The 11423-nt window shown below is 35.0% G+C and overlaps 1 pseudogene across 1 annotated transcript; it reads right to left on the reverse strand.

Annotated features, from left to right (window-relative positions):
- Positions 1–7283: 7283 nt before the first annotated feature.
- On the reverse strand, positions 7284–7704 carry LOC308337424 (focal adhesion kinase 1-like; annotated as a pseudogene). The gene has a single exon. The product of its transcript is annotated as a focal adhesion kinase 1-like (transcript).
- Positions 7705–11423: the final 3719 nt, after the last annotated feature.

Consider the following 11423-nt stretch of genomic DNA (forward strand, 5'->3'; position numbering starts at 1 on the left):
TCACCCATGTTATAGCATATATTTGCACTTCATTCCTCCTTACATTGTACAGATATGCCACATTTTCCTTATCCATGTAGCAGCTGATGGACATTTGGATCATTTCTATCTGCTGGCTATTGGGAATAGTGCTGCTAAGAAAATCTGTTTACATATTCTTGTTGAACACCTGTTTTCAAACAATCTTTTCTGGCATATATCTAGGACTGGTATTGCTGGGTCATATGGTAATTCACGTTGGAATTCTTATCAAGGTAGATTTATAGTCACTATTTTGTTCATTTCTTTCTTAAATTTGTTTATTTCGGATACAATATTTATGTCTTTCTTTCTGTTAGTTTTTGGTTTAGTGTACCCTTCTTTTTATTTTGTTTTCTTTTTTTCCCTTTTTTTGTTTTAGTTTAGTTTTTTTTTTCTTATTTCTGAATTTAAATTCAAGTTAGCTAACATATAGTGTAAGATTGGTTTCAGGAGTAGAATTTATTAATTCATCACTTACATATAACACCCAGTGCTCATCTCAACAAGTGCCCTCCCTAATGCCCATCGTCCATTTAGCACATCCCCCCCACCCACCCCCACTCCAGCAACCCTCGGTTTGTTCTCAATAGTTAAGAGTCTCTCATGGTTTGCCTCCCTCTCTGTTTTTATCTTATTTTAATTTTCCTTCCTTCCCCTATGTTCATCTGATTTGAGTGAAATCATATGGTATTGTCTTTCTCTGACTGACATTTCACATACAATAAAACGCTCTAGTTCCATCCACCTTGTGGCAAAGAGCAAGATTTCATTCTTTTTAATGGCTGAGTAATATTCCTCTGTGTGTGTGTGTGTGTGTGTGTGTGTGTGTGTGTGTGTGTGTGTGTAACACTCCTTTGTTATCCATTCATCGGTTGATGGACATTTGGGCTCTTTCCATAATTAAGCTATTGTTGACCATGCTGTTATAAACATTGGGGTACATGTACCCCTTCAAATCAGTACTTTTGTATCCTTTGGATAAATATACATAGTGCAACTGCTGTGTCCTAAGGTAGTTCTATTTTTAACTTCTTGAGGAACCTCCATACTGTTTTCCAAAGTGGCTGTACCAGTTTGCGTTCCCACCAGCAGTTAATTTTAGCCATTCTAACTGATGTGAGGTAGTATCTCATTGTGGTTTTGATTTGTATTTCCTCAATGATGAATGATGGTGGGCATTTTTACATGTGTCTGTTAGCCATCTGGATGTCTTCTTTGGAAAAGTGTCTGTTCATGTCTTTGGCTCATTTATTAACTGGATTATTTGGGGTTTTTTGGGTATTGAGTTTGAGAAGTTCTTTATAGATTTTGGATACTAGCACTTTATCAGATATGTCATTTATAAATATCTTCTCCCTTTCCATCAGTTGCCTTTTAGTTCTGTTGATTCTTTCCTTCACTGTGCAGAAGATTTTTATCTTGAAGAATTCTCAATAGTTCATTTTTGTTTTCATTTCCCTTGCTTCTGGAGACGTATCAAGTAAGAAGTTGCTGGGGCCGAGGTCAAAGAGGTTACTGCCTGTTTTCTTCTCTAGGATTTTGATGGTTTCCTGTCTCATAAATAGGTCTTTCATCCATTTTGAAGTTATTTTTGTGTATGGTGTAAGAAAGTGTTCTGGTTTCACTCTTCTGCATATTGCTGTCCAGTTTCTCCACAACCATTTGTTGAAGAGACTGTCATTTTTTCCATTGGATATTCTTTTCTGCTCTGTGAAAGATTAGTTGACTATAGAGCTGGGGGTCCATTTCTGGGTGTTCAATTCTGTTCCATTGATCTATGTGTCTGTTTTTGTGTCAGTACCATACTGTCATGATGAATACAGCTTTCTAATGCAGCTTGAAGTCTGGGATTTGCTTTTCTTTTTCAATATTACTTTGGTATTTGGGGTCTTTTGTGGTTCCATACAAATTTTATAATTGTTTGTTCTAGCTCTGTGGAAAATGCTGGTGTTATTTTGATTGGGATTGCATTGAATGTGTAGATTGCTTTGGGTAGTATAGACATTTTAACAATTTTTCCCCCAATCCATGAGCATAGAATGTTTTTCCATTTCTTTGTGTCTTCTTCTATTTCATAAGTGTTCTATAGTTTTCAGCATACAAATCTTTTACCTCTTTGGTTGGGTTTATTCCTGGGTTTCTCATGATTTTTAGTGCAGTTGTAAATGGGATCAATTCCTTGATTTATTTCTGCTGCTTCATTATTGGTGTAGAGGAATGCAACATATTTCTGTACATTAATTTTATATCCTGCCATTTTGATGAATTCATGAATCAGTTCTAGCAATTTTTTTTTTTTTTTGGTGGAGTGTTTCAGGTTTTCTACATAGAGTGTCATGTCTTCTGTGAAGAGTGAAATTTGGCTTTTTCCTTCCCCTTTTGGACGTCTTTTTATTTCTTTTTGTTGTCTGATTGCTGAGGCTAGGACTTCCAGGACTATGTTGAACAACAGTGGTGAGAGTGGATATCCCTGTCGTATTCCTGACCTTACGGGACAAGCTCTTAGTTTTTCCTCATTGAGGATGTAGGTTTTTCATATATTGAAAAATATATGTATATAGGTTATATAGGTTATACATATATATATACATATATATATATATATACATATATATATATATATAGGTTATATAGGTTATACATATATATTTATGTATATATATGTATATATTATATTTATATATATATTTTATATAGGTTATATAGGTTATACATATATATATACATATATATATATACATATATATACATATATATGTATATATATATATATATATGTATGTATATATATACATATATATACATATATATAGGTTTTTCATATATTTTTCATTTCATATATTGCCTTTATGATGTTGAGGTATGTTCTTTCTATCCCTACTTGAGGGTATTTTTTTATCAAGAAAGGATGCCATACTTTTTCAAATGCTTTTTCTGCATCTATTGAGATGATCATATTATTCTTATCCTTTCTTTGATTAATGTGGTGTATCATGTTGATTGTTTTGCAGATATTGAATCACCCCTGAAGCCCAGGAATAAATCCCACTTGATCATGGTGAATTGTCCTTTTAATGTACCATTGGGTTTGATTAGCTAAGTATCTTGTGAATTTTTGCATCCATGTTTATTAGGGATATTGGTCTTTAACTCTCCTCTTAGTGGAGTCTTTGTCTGATTTTGGGATGAAGGTGATGCTGGCCTCATGGAATGATTTTGGAAGTTTTCCTTCCTTTTCTATTTTTTTGAAACAGTTTTGGAAGAATCAGTATTATTATTATTATTATTATTTTACTGTTGGTAGATCTCCCCTGGGAGCCATCTGGCCCTGGAATCTTGTTTGTTGGAAGATTTTTGATGACTGATTGAATTTCTTTGCATTTTATGGGTCTGTTTAAATTTTTTCTTTCTTCCTGTTTCAGTTTTGTTAATTTATATGCTTCTGGAAATTTATCCATTTCTTCTGAATTGCCTAATTTGTTGGCATGTAACTGCTCATAACTTTCTCTTACAATAATTTATATTTCTGCAGTGTTGGTTGTAATCTCTCCTCTTTCATTCATGATTTTCTTTATTTCGGTTGTTTCTCCTTTTTTTTTTTTTTTTTTTGGTAAGTCTGGCTAGAGGGTTATCAATCTTATTAACTCTTTCAAAGAACCAGCTCCTAGTTTCATTGATCCGTTCTAGTGGTTTTTTTTTTTAAATTTCTATATAATTTCTGCTCTGATCTTAATTATGTCCCTTTTTGCAGGTTTTAGGTATCACTTGCCGTTCTTTCCCCAGCTGCTTTAGGTGTAAGGTTAGGTTTTGTATTTGAGACCTTTCTTGCTTCTTGAGGAAGGCCTGTATGAGCCACCCAGGCATCCCTGGACTGTTTTCATTTTTGTTTGCCTATGTTTTTTTAAATTTTCTTATTTAATTTCCTGCTTAACTCATTCACTCTTTAGTAGGATGTTCTTTAACGTCCATGTATTTGCAGTCTTTCCGATTTTTTTATTGTGGTTGACTTCAAGTTTCATAGCATTGTGATCTGAAAATATGCATGGTATGATCTCAATCTTTTTGTACTGGTTGAGGGCTGATTTGTAACCCAGTTATTTATTCTGGAGAATGCTCTACATGCACTTGAAAAGAATGTGTATTCTTCTGCTTTAGGATGAAATTCTCTGAACATATCTGTAAAGTCCATCTGGTCCACTGTCATTCAAAGCCAATGTTTCCTTGCTGAACTTCTGCTTAGATGATTTTTTCCATTGATGTGAGTTGGGTGTTAAAGTCACCTTTTTAAAAAATTTAATTTTATTTATTTTATTATTTTTAAAGATTTTATTTATTTATTTGACAGACAAGAGGCCACAAGTAGGCAGAGAGGCAGGCAGAGAGAGGGGGGGAAGCAGGCTCCCTGCTGAGCAGAGAGCCCGATGTGGGGCTCGATCCCAGGACCCTGAGATCATGACCCGAGCAGAAGGCCAAGGCTTTAACCCACTGAGCCACCCAGGCACCCCTTAAAGTCACCTTCTATTATTATATTATTATCAATGAATTTCTTTAAGTTTGTTATTAATTAGCTTATATATTTGGCTGTTCCCAAGTTGGGAGCATAAATATTTACAATTGTTAGAACTTCTTGTTGGATAGACAGTTTTATTATGATATAGTGTCCTTCTTCATCTCTTATTACAGTCTTTGGTTTAAAATCTAGTTTTTCTGGGATACTTAGGTGACTCAATTGGTTAAGTGGCCGCCTTTGGGTCAGGTCATGATCCCAGGGTCCCAGGATTGAGTCCCACATCAGGCTCCTTGTTCAGTGGGGAGCCTGCTTCTCCTCTGCCTGCCATTCCCTCTGCTTGTGCTTGCTCTCTGTCTCTCTCTCTCTCTCTCTCCCCCTTGCTCTCTCTGTGTCAAATGGATGAATAAAATCTTTAAAAATAAATAAATAAATAAATAAAATCTAGTTTGTCTGGTATAAGTATGGCTACTCCAGATTTCTTTTTTTTTTTAAGATTTTATTTATTTATTTGACAGACAGAGATCACAAGTAGGCAGAGAGGCAGGCAGAGAGTGAGGGAAGCAGGCTCCCCACCAAGCAGAGAGCTGGATGTGGGACTCGATCCCAGGACCCTGGGATCATGACCTGAGCCGAAGGCAGAGGCCTTAACCCACTGAGCCATCCAGGTGCCCCTCCAGATTTCTTTTGATGTCCATTAGCATGATAGATGTTTTTCCACCCTCTCACTTTCAGTTTGGAGGTGCCATTGTAAATGGGATTATATTCTTAATTTTGTTTTAGATTGTTCATTGCAAGTGTGTAAAAGGACAATTGATTTTCACATTTTATTCTTATGCCCTCCAATTTTGCTGGAGTCATTATTAATTCTAATAGTGGATTCCTTAAGGTTTTCTACACAGAAGTTCATATTATCTGTGGATATAGTTTTACTTCTTCCTTTCCAATTCAATTCCAAGGATACCTTTCTTTTTCTTGCCTAGTCACCCTGGAAAACTCTGATGCAATGTTGCTCAGCGGTACTGAGAGAAAAAAAATCTTTGTAATTTTTGTAATTTTGTAAGGAACACATCTAATATTTCACCATTAGTGTGTTTTAGTTCTGGGCTTTTCAGGAAAAAAACTGAGGAAGTTTTCCCCTTCCATTCCTAGTTTGTTGAATATTTTTTTATATCATGAGTAATCTTGGATTTTGTCAAATATTTTTGTCCTGTGTCTAGGGAGATAGTCATGTGGTTTTTATTTATTATTCAATTTTTATAATGTATTACATTAATTAATCTTGGGGTGTTAAGCCAGCCTTGCATTCTTGAGATAAATCCCACTTGGTAAGGGTGTATAACTCTTTTTTGGTTTGCTAGATTCTGTTTGTATTTTGTTCATAAATTTTATATTCATATTCATAAGAATTATTGATCTTTAGTTTTCTTGTGATGTCATTGTCTAGTTTTGCTATCAGGCCAATACTCCCCTTTTTAAATGATTTGGGAACTGTTCTCTTTTCCTGTTTTTTGTAAGAGTTTGTGAAGTACTGACTATCCTTTAAATATTTGGTATAATTCAGTTCTGAAGTCATTTGGACCTGGGGTTTTGTTTGTGGGTAGTATTTCTTTTTCACTAATTCAATTTCTTCACTTATTACATATGTCTATTTAGGTTGTCTCTCTTCTGGAATAATTTCTATAGTTCATGTCTCTCTAGTAATTTGTTCATTCCATGTAAATTATCTAATTTATTAGCATATAATTGTTTACAGTATTCCTTTATAATCCTTTTTATATTATTAAAATCATAGTAATGTCCCAACTTTTATATCTAATTCTAGTAGTTTGAATTTTATCTCTTCCTTCTTGATCAATCCATCTAAAAGTTTGCCAATGAATCTTGGAACACTGAAAAAAAATAAAATTAAATTAAAAATAAATTTCTTGTAGATTAAAAAAATAAAAAAATAAAAGTTTGCCAATTTTGTTAATCTTTTCGAAGAACCAGCCTTTGGTTTCATTCATCTTCTTTATTGTTTTCTTTGTATTTGATTTCATTAATTTCCACTCCAGTCTTTATTATTTCCTTCTTTTTTGGCTGCATTATGTTCAGTTTGCTCTTCTTTCTCTAGTGTCCTAAGGGGAAAGTTTAAATCACTGGTTTTAAATCTTTCTTCTTTATTAATATTAGCATTTACAACAATAAATTTCCATCTAAGCACTACTTTATCTGCATCTCATAACTTTTGGTATGTTGTGTCTTCATCTTCATTTATCTCAAAGTATTCTGATTTCCCTTTTTATTTTTGCTTTGATTCATTGGGTACTCAAGTGTGTTGTTTGATTTCCACATATTTATGAGCTTCCCAAATTTATTTTTTTGTTATTGATTTCTAATTTCATCCTTTTGTGACCAAAGAACAACACTGAATTATTTCTATACTTTGGAATTTTTTGAGGTTTATTTCATGGTCTAACATAAGGTCTATCCTGGAGAATGTTCCCAACGTTCACTCGAGAAGAATGTACATTCTATTGTTGAATGGTGTGTTCTGTAAATGTCTATTAAGACTAATTGGCTCAACACTAATTAGTATTATTCAAGTCTTCTTTTTCTATGTTGATATCTGCCTAGTTGTTTTTCTTTCTTTATCCAGAAGATCTCACTGGTTAATCATCACCAGCCAATTTTATTTATACAGGAGTCATAATCAGTATGAAAATTAAGCAAAGACATTTATCCTCTTATGTGTGAAGGTATGCAAAATAAATCAAGTGTGAGTTATACCAAAGTAGGTACGTAATCTTAACTTCCACTTCTCTGGTGGATGTGCAAGTTCATACTTCTCCCTCACATGAGAGACAACCATATCCAAATGGAGCCAGTGAACCTCTTCTGACCACAGGTGACTAAGGCAAAATCCTTAGCAGGCCATGTGCTTTACTTTGTGACTGTCTGCTGTCTTCTGAAAGATGCCCGGATGTCAGTAGCCTCTCCATGCCTGATAATACTGGCCGAAGTGGCTCGTTCACTGCGTTTTCAAAATAATAAAAGACCATCAACAATTGTTCCATTGCCTCAGGGGAACGTCCCGCTCCAGTACCCAGGTGAATACTGGTACTCAAATTCAGTGTGTGATTCAAGTTTGGGTCAAGGTAAGCAGCTGCCATTATTTTGCTAGATGCTCTGTATCTGTCATGCTAGTTCCAAAGGTCACAGTATCCCTGTGAAGTCAAAGGACTATTTAAAGAAAATGCTCCTTGTTTCTCTATTCTCTTTCCGTAGTAGCCTGAGAACTCGAACCTTGCTGGGCACCTGGAAGTGAAGGTAGCCGACTTCGAGGTGGCACCACGAATTGATCTCCGTGCTCCTTCCCAAGCCTCACACCATAGGTGCACAGAGGTCCCGCCTCTGCTGGGGCGATGGCAGCCAAGGCAGCTGCCAACATGCACCCTCCTGGGTGGTACTGCGTTGGCCCGGGCCCTGCATGACTGGCGACTGTCTGTGATTTATGACCCTGCCACCGCCTGGTTGTTTCTTTTTTGGCGGGGTTGTTTTATTATTGAAAACTGGATATTAAAATCTCCAATACTATTGTATACTTATTTCTCCCTTCAGTTCTGTCAGTGTTCACTTCCTATACCTTCATACTCTGGAATTTAATTGTATATGTTTATAACTGTTATATCTTCTAAATGAATTGATTGCTTTGTACATATATGTTTTGAAAAATAGATAATGTCCTTTTTTATTTTGAACGGTTTTTCTGTTTATGTGGAATGTGTCTTTATATTAATATAGCCAATTCAACTCTCTTTCAGTTACTGTTTGCATGTGATACATTTTCTATCCTTTTATTTTCATCCTAGTTGTGTCTGAATCTAAAAGTGAGCTTGTTGTATACAGCATATAGTTGGATCATAATTATCCATTCTGTCAATGTCTGTCTCTTAATTGGTGGGTTTAATGTGGTTATATTGCATGTAACTAATTATAAAAACTAAATTATTTCTATTTTTTATTTTTTATGTCTCATTTTTTTTGTTCTTGTATTCCTTCATTACTCCTTTCTTTTGCATTAAGTGAGTATTTTCTAGTGAAGTATTAACGTTTCTCTATTTTTTTTACTCTCTCTATATAGTTGTTGCTGTAGGGCTTACCATATACATTATATCTTATCAAATGCATATTTGTATTAGCTAAATTCCAGTGATATATAGAAACATTACTCCTGGGGCGCCTGGGTGGCTCAGTGGGTTAAAATCTCTGCCTTCGGCTCAGGTCATGATCTCAGGGTCCTGGGATTGAGCCCCGCATCGGGCTCTCTGCTCAGCGGGGAGCCTGCTTCCTCCTCTCTCTCTGCCTACTTGTGATCTCTCTCTCTGTCAAATAAATAAATAAAAATTTTTAAAAATTTAAAAAAAATTTTAAAAAAAGAAACATTACTCCTATACAGCTCTATTCCCTTTCTCCTCCCCTTTTTGTCATATTATTATTGTACATACTACATCTATTAATATTACATAATATTAATTATTATAATTATTATTTATTATCATTAATACTTCACCATCTGTAGTCATTTCTTTAGCCCAATACAGCTTTGTTTCCACCCAACTCTTTTGAATTATTATTGGTAAACATATCACAAGTATATTATATTTTTATATGTTATAGGTCCAGTCATATATACATATTATTTAATACAATTGCTTTTCAGTCAAAGAGAAAGGAGAAAAATATGCATTTATATTGTCTTTTATAATTACATAATTATCTTTACCATTATTCTTTAAGTTTTCATTTAAATTTCAGTTAGTTAATATACAGTGTATTATTAGTTTCAGGTATATGATACAGTGATTCAATATTTCCATACAACACCTTATCCTTATCACAAATGCACTCCTTATTGCCCATTACCTATTTAACCCATTCCCCCACACACCTTCCCTATGGTAACTATAGTCTAGAGTCTGTTTCTTGGTTTGCCTCTCTGTCTTATATTTTTCCCTGTGCTCATTTATTTTGTTTCTTAAAATTCCTTATATGAGTGAAATGGTTTGTCTTTCTCTGACTAACTTATTTTGCTTAGCATATTAGTCTCTATTTTTTGTTTGCATTTGAATTACCATTTGGTGTCACTTGCTTTGATCCTGAAGAAATTCTTCCAGTATTTCTTATAAGAATGGCCTGCTAAAAATAAATTTCCTCAGTTTTCTTTATCTGGAAATGCTTTTATGTTGCCTTCACTTTTGAGAGATAGCTTTACTCTATATAGGATTATGTGGTTGTGATATTAACTTGTATATTTAATAAAACCAGTATAGGTATTTAGGAAGTTTAGATAAATTAAATTCTGCATGAGAAAACAAAACCAACTCTTCCAGAAAACAAAATATGTACTTTTATTAAATTCCATATTAAAATCAGAATGAAGAAATGTATCTGTATATAAGCTAAAATTATCAAACTAGTCTTATTTGCTTAAGAATTCACATAAATATGGATTCTTACTAAAAATGATTCTAAGATCTAGTTTCTTTGAGAAAGGTGGTTTTCTTTTTGTCTGTCTTCCTGAAAGGCCGGCACATTTTTAAAGTAGCAGATTTTTAAAATCTGCTTACATTTTTTATTTTTTTATTTTTATTTTTTTAAAGATTTTATTTATTTATTTGACAGACAGAGATCACAAGTAGGCAGAGAGGCAGGCAGAGAAAGAGGGAAGCAGGCTCCCTGCTGAGCAGAGAGCCTAATGCTGGGCTCAGTCTCAGGGTCTTAATCCCAGGACCCTGGGATCATGACCTGAGCTGAAGGCAGAGGCTTTAACCCACTGAGCCACCCAGGTGCTCCAAAATCTCCTTAAATTTTTTAAAGTAGTAGTTTTTTTTTTCCTCTGGGAATTATTGTATTTAAGCATTTTTTAGAATCAATAATTCAAGAAGGCTAGGGTTTGAACTAATTTTAAGAAAATTATCAAATTTATTAAACTTTCCAAACATAAAAAACATATGCCCTCACATACTTAGGAGGAAAGACTTTATTTACAGACACACCAAGAGCTTGCAGCTTCAGCTCCACAACCTAAGGTCAAATGCAAATTCAGACACAATGACATATTCCAACAAACTTCACAGGAAAAAAAATATTATTGCAAAAAGGTGATTGAGAATGGATATTTCGTAGCTTTAATCATTAGCATAGGAGGTTTCTGCGATATTCAAAGAGTCTTTTCATTCTCTCCTATTCACTCAGGAATGACATTCATTAAACAAAAGAAACGCAATGTTCCTTTTACATTTTGAAGGTTTCAGAGGCTTTCAGTCTTGAACCTTGTTATCAAAGCCAGGGCACCAGTCTCTAAACTGGAGGAAAAGTTTATCAGTTTCTCCTCTGGAGCAGGCACTTACAACATCCAATCTCCCTAGCTGGGGAAGCCCAGTGAAGGCAGCCGGCTGGAATCCCAATTGAGAGGCCTGGGCAGAGCATCCTCCCCTCAGGTAAGACTTCTATTTGACCATCCCCATGTATTTATAGGGCAAATGATGGGGTCTGAAGTTAAACATTTGTTTGCCTACATGCAGTTTGGAGCAAGCTACATTCCTATGTTATCGTGTCTTAATGTATTCAAGAAGCCTGGCTATGTGAGCATGCCTCCCTTCCCGGATTCCATTCTGGTGGCGGGGCAGGGGGTGTGCAGCCCAGCCTGGAGCAGGAGGGCGTGTAAGGTGAGATTTATAACTCTTGGCCTCCAGACCAAAAGGGCCAGTTCTTACCTGAAGGTCAGCTAATGTCAACTAGTTAGGTTCCTGAAGTCACTTATGCAACACGAATCTCACAAACTATATTCTTTAGCTTGCCTGTGTATGTGCATGTTGGGGTGGACAGGTATGCAGGACAAATCAAAGGA

The sequence above is a fragment of the Martes martes genome (genome assembly GCF_963455335.1).
Source record: "Martes martes genome assembly, chromosome: X".
Taxonomy (NCBI): domain Eukaryota; kingdom Metazoa; phylum Chordata; class Mammalia; order Carnivora; family Mustelidae; genus Martes; species Martes martes.